General features: G+C 35.7%; 1 long non-coding RNA gene across 1 annotated transcript; it reads right to left on the reverse strand.

Annotated features, from left to right (window-relative positions):
- Positions 1-15,068: 15,068 nt before the first annotated feature.
- On the reverse strand, positions 15,069-23,325 carry LOC136410183 (uncharacterized). The gene is made up of 3 exons (XR_010752221.1): positions 23,209-23,325; positions 17,735-17,904; positions 15,069-15,925 (listed from the first exon to the last, which is right to left on the reverse strand). It is a non-coding gene; the product is annotated as an uncharacterized lncRNA (long non-coding RNA).
- Positions 23,326-23,720: the final 395 nt, after the last annotated feature.

Below are 23,720 nucleotides of genomic sequence, written 5' to 3' on the forward strand. Positions count from 1 at the left end.
AGCCCTTATCAGTATTTACTTTTGTGAAACTACCTCAGACAAACGTTTAGGAACACAAGGGAAAACCGTCGTCGCTTTTCAATAAGAAAATGCGTTACGCCCCGTTTCGTTGTTCCCGACTTTAAAGGGGTCCTGAGGGAAATGCATTGCAAAGTAAACCCGGCACTCTGGATGATTCTGTCGCTAAAAAATGTCGCACTCTGATCGTATGTCTTACTCCTTATTTGCCACTCGTGTGTAGAAGAAGCAGTCATTTGGGAGATGAAAGAAGGACTCAAACTAGACTGACTTATTTATAATCCTCCTAAAGAGTTTTCGCCAGTTTCATTTTGTGCAAACCCACTTGTAATCAGACAAAAGTCATAGGAGAGCGGAGAAATATACTTTGAATTGGATTGACTAGGAGAACTAGACGAAAGTAGTTTGCATCCTCTGCTTTATTTTCTCTGCATAAAACGAATTTCTTTTCTCCAAAACTGGCACTTATTTCCGAAAAGGTGTATGGAAAAATTCGAGGCACGTCTGGAAATCCAATGAAGGAATCTGCATTCTTCTGCGCTGATGCACTAAAATCCATCCCGAGTGGAGGGCATCAAGTTTTCGACAAACTTGCCCGCCCTATCAAAACTTATCCAATCTGGGATAATATGTTCTGTGCTCCAATTTCTTTTAACGATCCTTCGAAGTTCGTGGTTCGGGGATTCAATTTTGCGACGAAGGCTCCAGGTGAAAAAAGGACGATTTGGTTTAGAATGAGGATCGTTTTTTGAGTGCACCATAATTTGGTGTTCGCAATGCACATATGTTCTCAGAGATGCTTCATCGCTCAACATTTAATATCAACACGATTATTTTCAAATGGCTCACTATGGGCCAATAAAAACACGCATCTATGTCAGTACTGACATGACTTAAGGGGACCATAAACATGATTTTATGGCAGTGACACGCAACATGGCTGTTAACGTCCATTTCGTGGAGAAGCCGAATGACGTCCGCAAGGACGTTCCTTGACACTGAAAATGCTTAATGTGCAATAAAATAAAGCGTTAGCAGTTTATTTGTTTATAGGTTAGCAGGTTGGCTTTATATCTGTGCGCCGCCCATAAAAGTCCGTGACGTATTCTTACACTACATTTTTATGGGGTCGTTGTCTCTTGGTAGTAAAATGCCACTTCCAGACCATCAACAAACCGTAAAATCATTACGAATTTGTTGTAAATGATTACTCCGTTCGTGGCTGCAAGCCGTACTGAAAACTGAAAATAATATTTTGAAGTATCGTGGAACTACGACAGCACTCGACGTCAAATCGCAATTTGAGGACGTTACCACTTTGTGGCCCTCATTATTATGCATAAGATCGAAATTCATGCAAATCGCTGGTAATATCAGTGCAAGCAATTATGATTTTCTTGTTAAAATAAAAATATTCCCCGCATTATCGTTACTTCATGAAATATACTGCCAATTATCCGGACGGCAGACAGGTCGCGGTCCATGTTTTCCATATTAACGGCCCAATTGGTCGGATCTGGCTTGAAGAAATTACATCACAAATTACGTAGAAAGCTCTAGCGAGAGAGACGGAGTCGCAGGATTAAAGCAGGAGTCCCGTTAATAAGGTCTGTGTTTCCATCGAAAAGCAACGCGCCAGAAAAATGTTGCTCGTTTCTATGCTAATTTCCTCAGTTCAGTCTGACAGACTGGAGAAATGTTAATATTTGGGTGAGTGGTCTTTGAAGCAGAGACGAGGAAGGTTATTTTCTTTCAAAGCTAAAGTTATTTCAAGCAAAAAAGGCATACGAACCGTTTTTCTTTTGTACCACTGAAAACTAATCATTTTTCATTTGACTGAAAAGCCATTTTCCCGCAAGTGCACGGAAAAGCGCTTGTTTTTCGTGTTGCCACATGCTTAGGCAAGGATAATACAGCGACCAGATTTATTTCGAGCCAGTGTCACATACGATTATTGGATCGTTAATCCCGCGAGTTAAGACGGAGTGCATATTCTTACTACATCTTTTTTATTAAGATTTTCATGAAATTGCGGCCACACGTACTGATAGAAACAATATTGAATTTGAGAAATAGCAAGAGTAGCAAGATTCTTGCGGCAAGACCAAGACTTTTAATGTAAAAACAAAACCGAAACCAGTCTAATCTTGGTCTTGTCTTGATCGTCACTGCTCCTCTTCAAATCCAATCAATTTTAATGACATCTTAAGATGTAATAATAACTCTGTTTCCACAAAAAATTAAGCCGATTGGGGACCATCAAAATCGGTCAGACAGATGCGCAATGTACCGTTTGGCGCTTTTTGCACGTATTTCTGAATATTTATGATTATCGAAAATTGATTTTATATCCTGCTAAAACAGAGCTTCATTCAATCCTTTTCCGGTGACAGAGAAAAATAGGTCCGTAATACCTTATTTGAGCGGTGTTTTCTTTCTCCATTGAAAAGTGTTCCATTTACGGCAAAAATCAACGGTAATTTTTCTGCGGATTAATAGAATGCCCGACAAAAAAATTTCGTGACGGAAAAGGCGCTTTTACTGAACTTTTCGCAAATTTTGGCGTAACCCTAAAGGCCTGGAAATGACTTGGGAAGATAAAAGCTCTGTAACGTAATGCTCAAAGTGAACATCACACACGATGCTCGTAATTGGTGCAACGAGTGGTCATTTTTAAAGTTTGGCTCAGCAGCACTACGGTTTTTATTAAGACCGTTAGTCGGTTTTGAAATGACGGACTTAGAATGGCGTTTGTTCGTATGTGATTTTGCAAGCCAAAGGAAAAAGACGGTAGTGGTTAGGCAGATTTATTTAGATAAAGAAACCTTAACAGTGGCGCGACATTGGTGAACTGGCTGGTGACACTGGTGGTTGTTACGAAAAGAGCAAAAAGACTAAATTTTGACTTGAGGCTACTCAATTATTTTACGTAAATATTGTACAGTTCACAGAATACGTCTTTATGTCCTGTAATGTAACAATCAAAAGGATTCGTTCAAAAAATTGACCGTTAAGTGGGTCACGGATGCTCACCACGCCGTTCACCGTTCGTGTTCGCTTCCTAAGCCCTTATTGACGCTACTTAGCGAATGCCCCTGTTACATTACAACGTTCGGTTTCCAGTTACTTCGTGCTTAACTGCATAAAGTATCGATAATTTACAATTTATTTAGGTAAATAAAGGCAATCCCTGCACTGTTCTATTTCAAGCCACGTTTTCCTGGAAACAATGTTGTATAATTTCCCTATCATTAGTGATGCACTTATAATTAAACCTGTACCCCCCCTATCTTCAGCTCTATCGGCGATTAACTCTCGCTGCTTAGATAACAAGATCAAAATGTCGCCAGACTTGCAAAAGGTGACAAACCCTTAAAATTGGAGTTGGGATGGAGCAATCTGCGCAGGAAATTTTATTTCTTAGAAAGGGCTTCTCTCGTATTTTAATACCTTCTTAATGGGATTATTTCTAAGAAGATATTAAGGACACGTAGCTACTTTTTTCCAGAAAAAATTATGGTAAATTGCCTTAAAAAGCCACTAACAAAGAGACATTTTTCAACACGATCGTATCTCAGTCAATTATAAATGATACTTTAAAAACTTAGTTAATAAGAACTACTGTTTGCTTACTTAAGCAATAAATAATCCAGAGCCCAAATGTACTTCAAGTGCCTCGCATTCTGAACTGTTAAATTATTTATAACATTTGATACAAACAACTAGTAGAGTTGTTAGAGTCATGTTCGCCGAACAGATGAGGCTGAAAGCTGAATTGTATATTTATTTTTAAAATAAACGCAGTTTCTTGGATTGAATAAACAATCTTTGATATTTAGAAACGGTTGGTTTAATTATGTTTTTTAGATTCAAAATAATAAGTTATTTACATTTCAACATTCTCTGCTATGAAGAAATGCATTTTCCCATTCCATCGACCCTCGTATATGCAGAATAAATCATTAATTAAGCGTTCAGAAGGGCGCGATTTCGAGGGGTTGAAACCCACCCTTATGCACCACATAAATTCCAATACCAAGGAGAAAGTAGACATCCATTGCACTCTGCTTTTGCATGTCGCTGAAAGCTTGCACGAAGTGGCTGTAAGTCCCCGAAGAAAAAAAGAAAAAAAAAGAGTTGATATAACGTGCAGGAGCGTAGATCCTAATCTATAATCGAAAGTTCTAAAACTTGAGGCGCAGCTGCCATTCCTTCTATAAAAGGTTTTTAGCTTTTATAGATGCGAAAAACAACCGACTTAATGCAAGTACCTTTTTTCGTCGTTCATTTTAAAAACCTTTCTCAAAAGTCCATTTCTTTTATCGCGGAACCATAGAGTGGAGAAACGGGCAGGCGTGTGTGCGCCATTTCCCTAACCCGGAAAATGCATGTTTGAAGTCTATTTTTATAAGCAGTATTGCCAGATCCAGGCCTTCACTTTCATTACCATCCTCATTCTATAGAATATTGACTTAATCAACATCAGATCGTTATGACAACACTGCGTCACCAGGCGCTATTTTCATACTAATTCCCTTTAGAGGCTCATAAGTAGGTTTTAGTATTTTGTGGCCAATGCGGCAACCTTGGAAAACCGATGCAATTCCAGTGTCATTGCCGATGAAATGTTGCCGAATCGGCATATGCGTGCGCAGCAAGTCGATAGTGCATTCCATATTCCATATGCATCAGTTTTGGGACGCGCTGGGACGGCCTGATAATACGCTGATGGCCGAAATGTTCTGTTGAGGTGTGGGAATAGGCAGCCATCGATTCAGATGGAACAATACGTTAAACGAACAATTGAATTTTAGTCAAGACATCGTGCAATCGAGCTTTTATTCAACTTCTCTGCACGTTCGTTTAGTAAACAACAATTAATTAAAACCCCCATTAAAATAACTTGTTGCAAATGTAAATAGGACAATTTCCCGCCATTTTAAAGGAAATAAAAGTATTATCTAATTATTCCTTCACGGGAATAAATCGTTGTGAAACATTAACGTGAACCATTAAACTTCGAAATGGACTCGCTTCCTTAAACAATCCATTTATATCAATTCTACAGAACATGTTTGCATAATTTTATTAACTTATCAAGCTTTTATGCCTCTGTTATAACTCTATTACTGTTTTATTGTTGGCAGCTTTACGAGCAAATATACAAGAATGTATAATATGTGCAATAAAGCACGAGAATTGTATAGATGTCTCCGCAACAAGCTAAAATTGGCACACTGTGTATATAACTACACTCACCTGTCTCTAGAAATTATTTTCAACGGGTTTGTGTGGTCTGATTGGGTTATCACTATTTCTTAGAAGCTTTTATTTTGAAAATATGCGGGTATCTATGAGGCCCGCAACTACTTATCGTTACTTATCTTTAACTAGTTAATATTCTAATTTATACCATATGGTGTTCCTAAGAGACGCGTCATGGCCGGTCATGTTTATTGACAAAGGAAGATGGTGCATGCATTCCAAATGAAATGTTTTACAAATTTCAATATCAAGAACAATAAAGAGTATGCCGGGGATGTTAAGTTAAGTTCAATTCACAACACGGGGAAACTATTAGAGATACAGAGTTGGTTAAATGGAAAGAAGTGTGTGCCTTTATGAGAGGAATTTATTTTTGATTATTTTTATTTTTTATCTTATTATTATTTATGGTTTTTATACTATTATATTAATTATACTTGGTAGAATTTCGTAGCCAGAAGAATTCGGAGGAAAATGTAGAGAATGCGAAAATAAAAGAAAGAAACAGACAAGATAAAGCGAAAGAAAAGTGAATAGTGGAAACGGTTGCCCCTAGATAATATCATTCAAGAATTCCTATTGGGCCATCCTATGTATGTCTGTATTTAATTAGCTCTCGCCGTTTTAATTCTCGAGACTTCAATTTTAGTGTTTCTATAGCAATTTTCCATTTTACTCCTTTTATGTTACTCACGTTCCTTCCACTTACTCCCCTTCCTAAGTACTTTTCTTCTAAGCGCCGAAAAGTCGCCGTTTTTCAATTGAACACCTCCAATATTATTTGAGTTTTAAATATTATAAAACTCAGGGAATATTTGTAGCATCCATGTCGTTACACCTATTTCTCAAAGTTTTACAAATTTGCAGCTTTGAATATCAGTTAGTTCAGGTTAGTTGGAAAGATTGAATTTTTAAAACTAAAAAACCTTTATATAATTCGGCATCTAAACAATAAAACACGCGGGGAATAATTGTAGTGCACGTCCCTACATCTACCTCTCGCCGTTTTAGGGATGTAAAGTGTCGAATTTTAGTATTTTAACAAGGTAATTTTAAATTTTCCTCACTTTTCCATTTGAATCCTGAAAATTGGCTTTTCTTAAACTAAACCTCTTTTACATTTTTTTATGTTTTGACACCACAAATCAAAGAGTTTTCCTGTATATGATGCAGGTATATGCTCCCAGCACTTATATAACCATGTACCTCTCGCTATATTTTTCTTTACGCTATATGCTTTTCTCGAACACTCTCGTAGAAATTGTCAAATTATTTCTTCAACTCAATGAAAATCTAAATTCCAATTTTTCCTAAAACTTAGCCATTTGCTGAATTGCTTTCCCGTTCTTCTGCAATATAAAAACCCCACCTAACATTAAGATTTCACTAGCCGCAGTACAAAATCGATATACCATGCCACAAAACAACACAAACCAATTGACCCAATAATCCAAGGACCAAAAATAGTCTGGACAGGCTTCAAAGACTTACGCAAGACCCTGAAAATAAAACGAACCAATAAATCGAAGGCCCCAAAAAGATGAAAGTTGGAAAAAAAGGTTGCGCAATATAAAAGAGTTACTTTGGGGACCATAAATAGCTCACTTTTGTAATGTAGTCAAGGATTTGTGGGTAAAAAGGTTTCTGGGTCCGTTATGTGTCTTTACGGTTTTGTGGTTGGCACTGGGTATGATTTATGGGTGGGTTTCTAAGGAGAGTGTTGGTATTGCTAAAGTTAAGCATGTAAATATTAATTTCCATTATTGTTCCTTGCAGATTTAACACACCGCAATGGCAAACTCCGGTAGTGAGCGCTAAAGACGGTAAGTGTTAACTTTCGAAATAATTATTATGGGGCCGTAAACCGAGTTTTATGGCTTTGGCACTAAAAGCGGAGGAGTACAAGCCTATGCAGTATATTAACATGCTGCATCTTCTTGTTTTTGTTTAGCACCATCGGTTTTGCCGCCAATTAAAATCACCTTGACGTAATTTATTTAAGTTTCCATAACTCTCCGTACTCCATTAAATCTAATATACATACAGTCATTGAAGTTAATCATACATGGCCATTTTGCTTTCCTCCCAGTCCGCGGCAAAAGCCACTCTAAATGCAAAACCAGCGGGTAAACGTCAGAATTGAAGATAATTTGCAGAAATTACGGGGACAATTAAGTGCAGAGGTTTACAATGACGTCCCCTTAATATTTTGCGGAATTTATGACGTCACGTCACTTCGATATTGACACTTTCGAGCCATTTGCATGGCAAATGGTCATGCATAAACTCAATTTGTATTAATTTTATTCCCGTGGAATTTGGTATGATTGAAACATCAGCGATCAGAAACGTCTCTCCTGATAGTTGCTCGTTAAATTTAATGCGAAAAGTAGGTTTTTGCCCCACAAACTATTTTAAGTTCATTGTTGGGTTTGACAGAAAATAAAAATTCAGCCCAAGTGCCTCCCACTTGATCTTGATACTTCGCCATAAAGACATGTTTGCGACGCCCGTGCAAGGAAACTTGTTTGAGTTCGACTATCTTCAAATAAACAGACGTCTTTAAGGCCCGTGGATGGAGGAACAATAACAATAAATGCTAATCCACAAGCGTAATTTGATTACAGAAGTTTGTTGTGTTAGATGGAGGTGCATCAGTGTTATTGTAACCAAAGCAATTTTCAATGTTGACATAGAAAGTATAAAATGGAGATAAAGCTACAGCTGATAAGTAAAAATGTGCGATTGTTTATTCGTGAAGAGATTTATGTTAAATACAAATAGAGCAATTATTATTGTGTAGTTTATCATATGATTATGAGGTCAGTGAAAGGTTTCAATGTTATCTCTGTAGCCTATGCAGGAATGCTAAATGTTGGGTGTTACAAGAAAGTGGTCAATATACCCTCCGTTTAAATCTCATGGAACTGTATGCTTTCCACAAACCGTAAGGATTTAATTGAATTTCGAGCTGTTTTTCTTGACTTAAGGTCAAGTGAAACTCAGCTTTATATCTTGACGCATCTCCTCAAGTCTACCTTAAAATTTTCAGTTTATTTTAAAATTTATTAGTTCGCCTTTTAAACCTGCCAAAAATGTGTAAAGAATCCGGCGAAATATTTTCCGAATTTTTAGATTTATTTTGACCTTTATTAGAACAGTTCCAAATTCTTCAAATTCTCTCGGTTTTCAATTTTATTGAGAATGATCATTTTAACCTTTGAACTTAATGATTTTTCTTTTAATGATAAAGTTTTTCAAAAATGCGTTTGTAATTTTAAGATAAGAGACAGAGAGTCATAGAGCAGAGATTTTCTCATATCTTCCTTTTTTTTCTTGGAAACGCCTGAAAACGATCCTTAATGATTCAAATCTGCCTTTAAATCTCCGATTCTATTTAGGAAATCGTTGTTGTTGCTTTCAGATTTAATATCTTGTTTCTTAAATTTGCTGGCTTTTTTCCTGACCTCATAAAGTGAGTTTGAATTGTAGAAATTCGTTTTTTCTTTATGAGAATTTATAAGAATGTCTTGATACGTATCAAATACAGATGACTACTTGCGGGCATTTTTTGAACGCCTCTAAGGGACTGCCGCTTAAAATTTTTAGGTTGCTGTGGCCGGGGATGAGATGGTACAATGTCCAGAAAATGTTTTACTAAATATATCGATTCGGTTTTTCTTCGCCGGTATAAAAAGTCAGAATCCCTTGGAAACACCTGTAACCGTGTATCGTAAGTAGTAGCGCAAATATTTCATTCAAACCTCCAAAAGATTGATTGCTGACTCGCTCTCGTAAAGAGCTCATAAAAGGTAGCTTTTATACCCCATAAAAGTTAAGAGTCAATGAAAGGCAACCACAGACGACTTGGGTTAGGTTAAAATTTTATCTCTCAACATCGTGTTGATCTGCACATTAAAATTTTTATAAATCACCTCGCTTTATGAGCTTCATAAAATCGTAAAACATCCTAAGAAATAATGTCTTTATTATTGCCGCTCAATTATTACTAAATTAAATCGTATTTTAAATTAATATATACATAATAAGATCATTACAAATGATTTGCTAATCCAAGATCTTAATTGCACAAAATCAAACCAAACTAACTCTAGTGATAAACCGACACCAGCCATCTTCTCTCCTCAAAGCGCTGCGGTCATCTAATCCCCACCCTTTTCGGTTTCCAGGGGTGTAATTTGCCAGCCCAAAAACCCTCCCCAATCGCAATGGCCCCGATTTAAAGGGGCCCTCTCCAACCCCCATTGGCCAGAGTTGTTAAATAGGGGCCGTGCTTTCTCCCCATAAATTCGCTTCAACTGTCAAACCCAAATCATGGCCGACGCCGCTAAACCAATGGCGGCGAGGTCCCTGGGCAGCACTGTCGACCGAACTAATCAGTTCCGACTATTGCGTGTAGATGGCGCCAGCGAGGTCAGGCTTTGATAAAAGCTCTCTGTTATTGTGGAGTTCTGGTATTACATGATAGCTTAAATGTTTTTCTTCTAGGATTTTGCCAATTTTGCGTAAAGAATCGTTTTACTTAGTTTTTGGCAGGAAAAGTTTTTAACATAAACAGATCTTATTAGCTTGTATTTATCGATATTGATCAGTCGTTCTGGAGAGACGTATTTATGGGAGTAAATTTATGTTCGAGCGTGCGAAAAGTTAAAGGTATGAAGTCCCATCACGCAACTGCCGCAAATTTATAGCCTCCATTGGCACACTTGCCAATCTAGTGAGGTGGATATAAATAATGGCACGTATCTGAGCTAGTTTTAAAATTGAACGTGTATTGTGGGTTGCCTGCCGATAGCTTTCGTAGTTCCAAGAAATGTAATTATTCCCGTCTCTTTCTAGACCAATTTCAAATAAACTTCCGGGTTTTTCGAGATATAAAAGAGTTCCCTTCCCGTGGGAAATAAGAACTGCTGTCTTAAGTCCTCAGGGGCATTTTGTTGGCATTGGGGTTATGGGGATCTGGCTCTGGGTGTGCGTATTTTTCCTGCGAAGGTATTTTGGGGATGAAGATAAAAATGTTGTTTTATTGCGTATTACAAGAGGTAAGACTCGTTTTAATTGAAACCAGCTGTGTTTGAAGGGAGGTTTGGGCATCTGCGCAGTTTCTGGACAAAATGGTGTAGTCGGCCTATTTGAGATATTTCAGTACTTTTCAGGTGAAATAATTAAAATCGTCAATAGACTTTAGAGTACTGTAAAAAATGTGTCTTGAAAAAATTAAAACTATGCAGGCTTCGAGAGTTCACTAAGACGATTAATTTAACCTTCTTCTATAGCACTATTTTAGAGCAATTGCTCCACGAGTTCTCGAGATATTTGCGCCCAAATTTGAAAAGTGAAAAAGTGAACACACACACTCATTAGGAATAAGATTTTTCAACGAAAGTTATTTATAATTTTTGGGGAGTTCGCACTAATACAATTTAATTTGTAAAAGAGAGTATAAGTGTATGCAGTGGCGAGACCCTTTTTAAGTTTAAGATTAATTTTCGTTGCACGAATTGTATTTAAGAAGACGTTATCATCGACCACGTCACATAAGTATTCCTGTTTGTTATAGTCATTGCTTGGGCAGCCAGGGGCATAACCGCAATAATTGCACTAGTGCAAATTATCACTGTAATTTGTCAATAATTGATTCAGCAAAAGAATGAGACACCAATATTGCATTTGTTATTGAAATGCCTCCAAAATCATCAGTGGCATGAAAACCGCAATATTTACTATTTTCTACTTATTTACTTTCAACCCATTTGTTAGACATTTTTTAAGTATCTACAAGTTCTTAAAATGAAAAACATTAAAATTAACATGTCAATGATGTCGTCAACATTTCCATTAAAGCATTAAAACCAATTATTTCCACTGATTCCCAAGAAAGCAAAAACGATTAAGAAATTTTCCTTATGGCAAGAACAGGCTTTCGGTTTAAGTTAGTACCTGAAATGGGCCAATAACAGCCCCCCTCATTAATCCTTATTTTCTGTTTACTGCCGTGACGTCTCCCATTAAGACAAATCTCAGCTTTATCGTTCATGGTACTAGGATTAAGTGTTATCGAACCACTTGGCCTTTAGGAAAACCATTAGACACAAATAGCTTTGAGACTATTATGGCATGTGTGGCAAGCTCATCATCAGTCATCTGATCAAGAAATAGGGCCATAAATAGCCTTCTTAATAATCGCATTCCGTTTCACCAATTAACAGCTTTATGCTGTTTTATAGGGCAAGTATTTTGAGGCTTATCTCGCAGAAAAATGCGCGAGAACGAGTTTTCCATTTTATACGAGCAACCGGGTCCTGTCACATGGACATGGAAACTGTCTCCAATAGTACCGATTTTATGCCATCTCATTACCATTTTCTGCAATCAGCGCCAATAAAATGGTAATTTTATTCGACTTAAGTCGAGGCGGCAACGATGCGAAATTGCAAGAATCCAAAGAAAGAAATCGATTTGCAATGCAATTCCATACCTGAAATATCTTCGGAACGAGCTGAAGAGGATAATATTGCATATTGATGGGGAACGGCTTTGCGGTTATTGCAATAATTCCAAAAGGTAGCCATTTTTTTTTGCGATTGCTTGTTGTAGGAACCTCTAATAACCTCTAGTAGCATATTAATTAATTGCTTTAATCAGGAGAACTCGGCGCAAAAGGCCCTTTCATTTACCATCCGCCCCACCTGATTTTGCTCTTAATTAAAGGTATATAACCTCTAGCTGGAAATTGCTGCCAGAGTTTAGTCGTTAAACTCATAGAACGTGGAGAATTAACCGCAGATTGTCGGACAAACTCCATCTGCATGGGTGGGCTTCATAGGTAGTCAATTGAGTATCTGCGAATAAAGCCCTAGTTAGACCAAAACCAAATATCTCATAATTAAATCGATTCCGTAAATGGAAATATCAAATTTCGCTGGTCTTAATTAAACTCGGTGCAAAAAAAAAACGGCAATTAAATCCAACGTTTCGATGTGGCTTTATGCCACAATTTATGGAAAATGGTGTAAATAAACCCTTGCTCAACGTCATTCCAGCCGGCAATAATGTCGGCAATTTATTGCATTTTAGTTGCGCATAAAGGGGGCTTTTGCAGTTCGAAACGCGCTCAACTGCATATCGACATTTTCGATCGGTATCGAGTAATTTTTATTCTGGTTTTATCGATACTTTCGGATATTAAATATGGAATATACTATATTACGTTACAGAGGCGCGCGAGTTGGGAAGTGGACGAGGAGCTTCCAATACAATACAGGGTCCGCCTTTGGGAGCTGACACCATCCGTATATGGAAAATTGCAAGTTTAATGTATTTTTGAAGTTTATACTTTTGTTTTGTGGAGAAAACCCGACATTTAAAAATATTTTCAACCTGATACGATTTCCGCTTACACCGAAAACTGACCCTTACCTCATTTTTTAAAATGGAACATAGTCGTTTTTCCAATGAAAATGGGTTTGTTGTCGAAAATAAACATAAGTTTCACAATATAACAAAGTATCGATTCTTGACTTTGCCGATGTTTTTTTATTTATTTTGATTTTTACAACTTTTTCGACTCTTGTAGAGTTTTCCTAAAACCCAATTGCTACAAAATTGTTTTATATAAATTGATGAAATAAATTTTAGTTTGCTGGAAAATTAACACGTTTTTATTAACAATTAAAATATTAACAAAATACTTCAAAAATTGAAAAAGAACATCGGAATTTAAAATTTCTAAATACAAAAAAGTCATTTTTTGCAAATAGGATCCTATAATTATTTTTGCACCATTAGGTTGGTAAAAAAAAGCAAATACGATATACAACATAACTATCAAAAATTAATACTTTTTGAGTAAATTAAAAAAAAAACTATAAACTATTTTATTCTGCATAGGTAATAGACATCATCACACCTGTATACGAATTCGTACCCTTGGAATACAATCTTCCTTGGTCGTTAATGGTGTAGTATAAACAATATTTTTAATTTGACCCCAAAGATAAAAATGACAGGTGCGATGGTGTATCTATTACCTACGCAGAATAAAGTATAGTTTATTATTATATATAGTTTTTTTCGATGTACTTAAAAAGTATTAATTTTTGATAGTTATGTTGTATATCGTCTTTGTTCATTTTTCTTTTACCAATCTAATGGTGCAAAAATAATTATAGGGTGCTACTTGAAAAAAATAACTTTTTGAATTTACAAATTTTAAATTCCGATGTTCTTTTTCAAAGACTTTTCAACATTTTTTTGTTAATCTTTTAATTGTTAATAAAAGTGTTTCCAGCAAATTAAAATTAATTTCATCAATTTATGTCAAATAGTTTTGTACAATTGTTATCAACAATTGTTGTACAACAATTTGTCAAATTAAATTTGTAATTTTCCACATATGGATGGTGTCAGCTTCCAAAGGCGGACCCTGTATAAGGTCCAGTGGTGCGCTTGCAATCCAAACGAATTCAAACAAATGTAATAAAAATAAGTAAAGAAGTTAGACTAAAAAACAGCGTCTAATTTTTATATGTTCACAAGAATTTCGTCACTTTTAATCTATAGAACATTAAGTGCTTTTAAAAATCTCTCAAATGAATTGTTTCGATCTTTAATCCTGCACAGACCTGGTTCTATATCTATAAGCTTTCATGACAGGGTGTAAAATGTCTAAAACATATTTTATAATGTATTTCCAAGGTTCCAGAATTCCAAACCAGGTTTTTACAGAATTCTTCTGAACTAACCCGAATCAACCTCTACAAAACTGTTGTTTGAATATCAAATACTTCAATTCTAATATGTACTTAAAATGATTTGGGTAAAAAAATCGTCAATACTAAAGATTTTGTAATGCATCTGGCAACACTGTCTACTTAAATGTGAACACATGCGACGTTATCAAAATATTTTGAAATAAACTAAAATAATTAACGTCAGGTTTTCATATTCCGAAAATTGTCCTTCCACTAAGCTATGATTTAACAGTTGAGAAATTACCCAATTCTAATAACTAAACGTAATGTTTTTCCTTCATGCGTCAACCAGTCCGTGATAATGCATAAGTGCCAGTGTTTATCGCCCATTTTTCGAAATATAAAGACGACGTTGCCACGTCATTCCACGAATCAAAACTCCACTTTTTATATTTCAAAAATTGCTTGTTAAACACAACACTGTTCAAAGGAAATTTTTAGAAAAATTTAATGAACGGCCATGTATTTTGATGGTACCTTCTACTCTCAGGAATGTTTGAAATTTTACGTGAATTTTAAAAGTTTCCATTGATAAGTCATATACATATGTATATGTGTATTCTTAAATTGTCGTAAAATGAATACAATGTACACTTTTTTAGTTGCACATAACTCAGAATTTTGCATACAAAGATTGCCATTTGACTTCGAATCTGTATCTCTAACAAGATCTCTTTCCATAAATCGAAAACATAATTTCAGTTCCTATTGAAATTTATTTCTACGCGATGTACAACCTCCCAACACACACAACAAACTCCTCGACTTGAAAAACCCTCTGTGCACATGGCGTATCTATAACATAAATTCTTAGATATATTCCAGTTATTCAGACTTAATGCCTTAAACGCAAGCGACTCCGCCTTGAAACCAGATTTCGAACCTGTTTCGAACGCATATGTATAATATGGTGGTACCCATCGATGATTCTGGGTTCTCGTCCTGTTCCTGCACACCTTCCTACGCGTAATGCAATTAGCAAATGGAAATTTGCTTTAATAATGTGTAATTACTGACAGTAAGGTTGTCTTAGTTTTTTCTTGTTAAATTTACACGTTAATGTTCACAGATAATGTGCTCAAATCGCGGTGTGTATAATTCCATATTTTAGTACTCTTTTTTACTTGCTACATCGATAATTCCTTATCGCCTTAAAATGCATTATTTATAGAGGCAGGTTTCAGAGCGGAGTGTAATTTATGCTTATTGATCTCGTTTTGAATACTTAGTTTTAATGGGAATTGGGCAACTAAAAAGTAAATTTAAACTTTAATATTTTATTTACCAGAAGCTGAGAATACAAAATATTGCTGTTGCTCTTCGAGGCAATATCATCCTGCACTAGACCTCACACTACTCTACCATAAACTAGGACATTTTATTTCGCTAAACTGTCATAAAATAACATTCAATGTTTGTGTCGGGGCTTCCGTCGCAACTTAAATTGCACCATACACAACCTGCAGGATCTCTCTCCCCTATACCCATCACGCTTCTTCGGTGCTCCTCTCTTAGGCCATTTTTAGAATATATCCACCGGCTACTTCGCTGTTTTTTTAAATTTACTTTTCGATCAGAAGACAGGAATTCTCGACGCGTGTCTCCTAGGTCTTAAGTCTCCATAAATAAGGTCCTAAGTAATTTATTGACGGGCAATAAAAATGAATTTTACGATCACGTTAAGTGCGCCTTAGAATTTATAGAGCTTTGATTCTACTTGCTACTCGATTACGCGTTTTACAACTTCAAGCATTTTTTGCAACATCTCGGAGAAGTTTTTCTTCAAAATGGACGCAGAACCTTGAACCGCTGCAGGCAATGGGCCGTCTGACTGCCTAAAATCGAGGACGTTCGTTGAATTTTAATCCCTGAAACAAAAAGACTTATTTACACAAAGAACAGCTGAATTAAAACTCTCCATTGTTCAGGGTAATTAAAAAAAATCCCAGCCGGAAATTTAATTCCATTAAATGCCGCTGTTTTATTAAAATTCTCCTCTTTCCCCTGAAGGCTTTGATCCTCCTCTGCAGAACAAAATTGTTAAAAAATATTTCCACCTGTGCTGGTGCCCATAAGAGAAAGTCGACTTTATGATCTTAACCCTTTTTTAAAGGTATTTATAGCCAGGCACATAAAAGGGTGTGACACAATAGGATGCTGCAACTAAAACTAACATTAAAAAAGACTGTATTAAAGCGTGGAAGTTGTGCAATGTAATGAGGGCTCGTAAAATTTGGAAAGTTTCCTAGAACTAGAAGTCGTTAGAAAGTTCGGCGTTATTTACAACCCTTTTTGTGCTTATCGGTTTATTTCAGGGGATGGAAAAGTTGTGCAAAGCTGAAGTGCATTTTGTAGGGTTGGAGGGTTTGATATTGGAAAGGTTGGTAAAGTTTTCAAGTTATTTTTACCTGTTCAGTGATCTCAGATATTAATGAAGGAGTAAAATTCATTCTCTTATTCCACAGAGGAGTAAAATTTACGTATGTTGCTTCTATAAAATAATATATCACAATGTCGTCAACTCAATGAAGATTGAGCCTTTACTGTGTAAACATTGTTGGTGCTGTATGGCTGAAAGAAGTGCATAATGGGATCTAAAACGGTAATAACAAAGCATGCAGTTTATTGTAAACCTTAAAAGAGCGAAAAACCACCTTGTTTTTTTCCACATTCTGCAGGTCAAGGGAGAGATTTTCAAGTAGGGTACCCTGTTTATTTTGAGGTTTGTTTTTATTATCCAAACGTAAAGGGAATTATTTTTTACATATATACAGAGATTTTAATAAGATGATTGTGTAGAAGAAACGTGCTAAAAATGTCGAGTTTCTCTCCACCATTTTCTACCATTCATAAAATTATGATTTTTAATATCAGGTCAACCTCTATATTTTAGGGTTTTAATATACCAAGCCTAAAGTAGATTATTTTATACCCATCTCCAACCATTTTAGAGATAAGAACTTCGAAGGGGATTATGAAAAAAAATTAGCTGTTAATTAATTCCATATTCTGCTATCTAACAGAATGATTTTTTCAATAGAGTTCTTGATTATATGCTTGTTCCTACACATACCTCCAACCGTTTTGAAAATACTTTGCCCCAACGAGAATTATACTAATATTATCTTATGAAAATTCTACACGAGATAATGTGATCCACTTAGAGTTAGGCCGATAAACGAGTAGAAGACTCATTTTAGGGTATTTCAAACCTTTAAGATTACTATTTCTTTGTCTAAAATATAAACTGAATTTAATATGAAATTACTATGAGCAAGAGAATCTGGTCATAACTCTTCAAATATCCAAAACTCCACCCAAAAGCTTAAACAAACTTAAGAATGGATAGATAATTATTAAATAAGGGAATCTAGAAGATTCATCTTAAGACATTTTAAAATTTCATTAATGTTCTTCACTCGTCGTAAATATGAGGTTCATTCCTGGATAAATGTCCAAAGACCTACTTGATGTCTGAATAAAATTTAAATTCTTGCAAGATTCATATGAACGAGCCTAAAAGGGGCGTCTTGAGGCATTTCAATCTTCAATATTTGGTCAATTCTAATATCTAACATTAACGGTCATTATTTCACTTACATTCCTTACATTTGTATTAAATTCTACGTTCAAAAACATGAAAAAGTTATGTTTTTCCATCCCCGGGCAATACTCACCTCCAAGCAATTGAATGGCTAATATATTTCCAGACCCATTCAAAACACCTGCATTTCTTCCCGTGCTACATCTGGAGAATTCTCCATTTATAAGCCCGTGTTTTCCTCATTGTTTTCCGTTTCCTCTACGGCAATTCCAGGATGGCCCTTTTTGAGTGGAGGGGATCGTCCTGGGGGACCAAATAAGACAATAAATAAAGGAAAGGACGCAATAGGCCGCAAGGAGCGATTCTGAATGCCTTTTGGACAGGTAAGACACGGTTGTATTACCCCAGTGGCGTTCATTTTTTATTTGTTTTACACTGTTTCTCCAGTTTTATCAATTTTCTATCGCTACAGTGTTTTTGCATTTTTTAAGGGTGGTTTTTGCAAGTTTGTAGGGCACACGTCAACTTGAAAGCAAAGCTGAAACAGCGAATATCTCCAAATACGCCTCTGGAGGCTTAATGAAATTAAAGGTGACCTTTACGGTTTCTTCTAGTCTAATAAATAATTTAACAATTTGCACGAGTGGGATTAAATTAGGTTAGACTAAAGGCCCCTCTCCGTTTTATTAGTGCCCGAAATTGAGCTTTGCTGATGTTAAAACTTTTCTAATTTGCTCAAGATTAACTCGTACCATAACGATTTTTGAAGGGTTTTAGTTTAAGTTTCAAACCAAAATCTACGGCTATGGGAAAAGAAAATTCATCTGCTGTTGTTTGTCTTATATAGTTTGTAATATATGTTTGGAAAGGCGCAAGATTATGGTAATCTAGGGGTTCAATATGGTGCTTGTTATGTTGGTAATATAAGGGGAGAATTTCAAGCAATATGAGCCTGTTGGAGGAAATAGCCTGAATTGTCTTCAACTCAATCGCCAATAGAGGCTTCACGGTTCAAACTGCTTTCTCTAGAAATAATTTTGTAAGCATCCCTCCCTTGTTACCTAATATCCCACCTAAATGTCTGCGTATTTTCAAAACCACCATTCGCCAAGAAGCTTGTTTAAATATTTATATTGTAAACATATCCAACGCCGAATTTTTGTTTCATCCTATTATAAATCCTTCATGCAGTTATTGGTTTATTTACGTGTAGTTGAGAGGTACGACGATGATCTCTATAGTAAACTGTGAATAAACCTTCTTCGTATTTTTTAATTGTCGACTCAAACATCCATGTGATCTAAATTCCAGTACAGGTCCGCTTCAAATAACTGTGGTAGGCAAAATTTATTGAATCTCTGCTCCCAAGTTTGTTTAAGTTACTAAAAAAATTCCAAGTCGAAAGGAGGAGCTCCGTAAATAGAAGTTGAGGATAAATATTTTCGTCACGTATTTTTGTTTAAGGACACGCCATTCTTCCAAATTATCCTCCGAAGAAATCGATTTTGAGCACACCAAACGAATACTAAACCTCAAAAATAATAATCAAAAATTACAACTATACCCAAAGAATGGTTGAACCTTCATCATTCCCGAAATCCAATCTTCTCTCTCTTTGTCAGCGAAAAGCAAACAAAGATGCAAACCGCAGACCCGTAAATTCCCCATTTTAAGGCCCCACTGGCATTTCAACAATCTCGGTGTCTGGGGTATTCTCTATCCTTCTCTGGTGATGTGATTTTCGTCAAGTCTGCTCTTAGGACGGATAATATGAGTAATGGGTGTTGAGATGCTATGGATGTTGAGATAGGTTGCGGTTATGATGGACTGGGGTTTCATGAGGGGATGCTCGAGGGGATACATTCAGGGCAAGGAAGATGTTTTTCAGAGTAATTTAGATATTAGTTAAGCTGAACTAACCGCTATCAATGCGTGTGTGAGAATTTTAAGGGAAAGTAAATTTTGAAAAATTGCAACTTCAGGAACAGATTTTTACATGCGCTTTTCAAATGTGTTTTATTGTTAGAGGATTCAGCATAAGCGTAAAATGTGTGTCTTGACCGGTCATAAGTCGATAGTGTAAAAGGGTGTCATATGCTCACAATACTATTCGAACTACAAAATTTGAATATATAATGATTGTAGAAAATTAGAACTTCAGAATGATGCAACTTTCAATGGTGTTTTTCTCTAAAGAACCCTCTAAAAATATGGAACAATGAGTAAACTTTGTGTCTTGACCGGTTATAAATCGGTGGTGTAGATGGGTCCCATATGCTCAGATTGCTATTCAAACTACAAAATTTGAATATATGTATAGTGATTGTGAAAAATTAGAACTTCAGCACGACGTAATTTTCAATGGTGCTTTTCCCTAAAGAACCCTCTGAAGATGCAGAAAAATAAGCAAAATTCGTGTCTTGATTGGTTGTAAATCGGGGGTATAGAAGCAGCTCATTTGCTAATAATACAAATCGAACTAACCATAACATTGGAAGTTATAATAATTCTGAAAAGTTTGACCTTCAAAATAAAAAAATATATATATTCCTTTCAGGCATAATAATCGTTCAAGAGTACAGTATGAGCGGCAGAATTTGTGTCTTGATCAGATATAAATCGCCCGTGTAAGAGAATTTGCTCACAATAGAAATTGAGTTTAGCATAATAGTTGAAGATATAATATGAAAACTTCATAACTACATAATTTCTACTCGTGCTTTTAAGGCATATTAACTATTTAAGAATGCACTATAAATCGAAAAATGTGTGCCTTGATTAATTAATCAATCTGCCGTATAGAAGGTTCTTATTTGCTCATAATACAAATTGAACTATGAAATTTCAGGATATGCACATTTTGGAAAAATATAGCTTTATATAATTATATAAGTTTTAGTAATTTTTTTTACTCACAAATAAAAAATAGTAAATTTTATAATACGAATGAAACTACGAATTTAAAATAAGGGAAGAAGGTTTTTAAACATTCCATTTTCAGATAAACTCCCAATTTTTAGTTATTTTCTTCATAACAAGAACCTTTTTAGGTCCCAGAACTAACAATAAAATTGGTTCCTTAATTAGTTATAGTAGAGAACTTTTTGCTGACAATAGCAATCAAACTACACAGTTTACAAGAATGAAAATTTTGAATAAATATCTAATTTTCACTAATATTTTTCATTAAAATTAGGTACATAGAATATTTACATATTATTCTCTCATTTATAACAACCACGAACAAGAATATTGTACGTGTCAAGAGACTACATCAATTACCGTAATACTGCATTCCTATTCAAATTTTTCGTGACTTTCTCTTTCGACATGCTAAAATCCGAGATTTGTCCCAAAAAATAGAAAAAAAGCGCCATCGATACAAAAAATATTCAAAGGTTTTTTTTCGAGATTTAGGGCGATAGTAGCAAATTTAAGGCCCTTTAAAGCAGACGTCGACGTTCAGTCGACATGGAGTCTGAGTCCACAGACTGATGAAATATTGGCTTTTTGGCCCAGACATTATATAGGATTTTCGACATGGTTTAGAATAAATTAGCAAGAGGATTAACCTCTGGATTATTTAACCGACAAGAGTGGCATAAGGCCGGAGTTTGTGTAACCTCCAATTATCTTGTGTGCATTGATCCATTCATATTTAGACCCATTGTATGGTAATCACACGATATTTCAGCTTCCTTATACTGTATAGACAATTTATTTTAGTCTATAATGATCATCCATATCCATCAAGCAGTTGATGTGAATTATTTAACGTCTCCTGCAGCGCATACTAACTATGTGTCAAAGCTTTGTTTATTAACACATCCTTGCATTCATTGATAATTCAGAGAATGGAAAAATTTTGTGGAAACCACCGAAACTTCCTGTTTGTCACATTCATTATTTGCTATTTGAAAAATTGCAGTGTGCAAGTAATACGCTCACAGTTCAAATTGCAAGTAAGTTAACTGGAACTTGACAATAAATTTAACCACTAGTCATGCATATTCTGGCCTTAAAACACAGTATTGGGTCCACTTGTCTCGAAACCACCAAATTGACCTGAGGCGAAACAAGCGGCAGCAGACAAGCGAGATTGTGCCCCCCTCCGCCGTCCTACCTCCGGTGATAACAACCCCTTGCCGGTCGCCATGGTAACGGGACAGGGTGGGGTTCGGCCATCTTGGATCTGCGGCTGCTGGGTGCACTCCAGCTGATTTAGTGGGGTTGCCCCGTTAAATTTCCTTTTGCTTACACTGCAAGGATGCAATTTGAGTCTTGGCGGTCGTTTTTGAGGGGAATAAGGGGGGAAGCATGAGATTGTTAGTTGGAGAATTAAAATATGGGTTAAGTCGACAAGGGTTGGTATTGTTTGTTCTGCAAGGATACAGTTTTCCACATATGACTTGTTGTGCATATAGTTTTATCTTGAAGCAGATGTGGGTAATGGAGCAACTAAGATCATTTTAAAAAAGGCGTTGATAATTCACGGTCTACGGGTACCAGATATATTCCGGGAGGCAGGGGGGAGGAGGGTAATTACAAAACAAATAAGGTCATTCTAGTTAATTCTTTGGTTCTTTAGAGCTATATATTTGTATAGTTTATAGATATCCAAGCTGACGCATTCGTTACTCATAGCGGGAGATATATCATAGTCACGGTCAAGTACCACGAACGTATGAGTTTTTCCAGTTCTTTAAATTTCTTTGTGTAGTTTAATAATTATCGTAAATCTATTTCAATAGAGTACTTTTAGTCGGTAAATTAACTTCAACCGTTTACAGGGCGTTCCAGGAACACACAAATGAAATAAGATGAATAGTGTGCTTTAAGAAAAAGTTCCTTATTTTCGTTGAACTTGATTGTTTCAAATAATATGAGGCTTTAATTTTTTTATTTAACTAAATCAGATTTAATTGTATTAAAAGGCACTTGCAGGTGAGCCGCATCACCAGAGCAATGTTAACAAAAAATTGAAAATGCGTGGAATCAGTGGGAAATATTTCGAAAATATTTACGTGATACGAATTATTTTTTTACCAAAAATAGGTGATGGTATTAGAATTTATACAAATATTCAAACCATTAACAGAGACAAGTTAATCCGATTTTTGTACATCGATGAGGCGTAGCTGGCGCGATTCATCAACTAGCTTGAAATAAATATTTTAACTCAATTTATCGTGCCTAGAAACCTCCTTAGGATCAATTTTAAGTCAGTAAATTGAAAAGTGAAATTTTTTACCGATTTTTACATAAACATTTTTTTAGACACCCTGAACATGATAACGAACCACTATTGTATAAGGCAAGTTTAACTGAATCGCTCAATTTTTGTACCTTCTAATACTCAATACACCTTAATACTAACTATAATTGTTTCTGGTACACCCTGTAAAGATTTTAAATACTTATACGAAGTGTACCTACTTGATGAATATTCAGTTTCCTTAGTCCGTTCTTTTGAACAAGGTCATCTACCCTTCATTAGCAATTTACCATAAAATTAGAAGCTATAATCATTATGCTGTAATTATACTATCTTAATCTATTCATATATTCCCATTTAGTCAAGTGGGTATCTCCACTGATGGGACTTACCAATTAATACTATAGTACACACACCCACTGAAACCAACAGGTTTTTAATGGTAAAACTTAACACTAAAACTGCGCAAAACTAGGTCCTAAGTGCACACCTCCTCTGGTATAAAATGACTGAATGTCCATGAGCTCGTGTAATTTGAAACTTTCTCTTACGTTTTGTTACGTATTGTTAAACACCTTTTAGGGGATGAGTTACGCAACTTTCTCTTTTTTTGTGAATCGGAAACCCTCTTAAAGGACATTTCACCCCTTGAGATTTCAACTGCAAATGCGTTGTTGAATTGAAAACTTATAGCCTGATTAAAATTGTTTAAATTATTCAGAGGGTGGGACTTGTGCAATTTGTTAAACATTATCAGAAACCCATAAAAAAATCATATCACGCCTCTAGATACACTCTTCTTCTCCAAAATTCCCCAAAGTGGAGTTTCCTTTTTAACTAAAAGCTTTCTCAGGGCTACAAAAACGCAGGATTTAGGGGTACAATACGTCAACAGTTTAAAATT

The sequence above is a fragment of the Euwallacea similis genome, chromosome 8, assembly GCF_039881205.1.
Source record: "Euwallacea similis isolate ESF13 chromosome 8, ESF131.1, whole genome shotgun sequence".
In the NCBI taxonomy this organism is placed as follows: Eukaryota; Metazoa; Arthropoda; class Insecta; order Coleoptera; family Curculionidae; genus Euwallacea; species Euwallacea similis.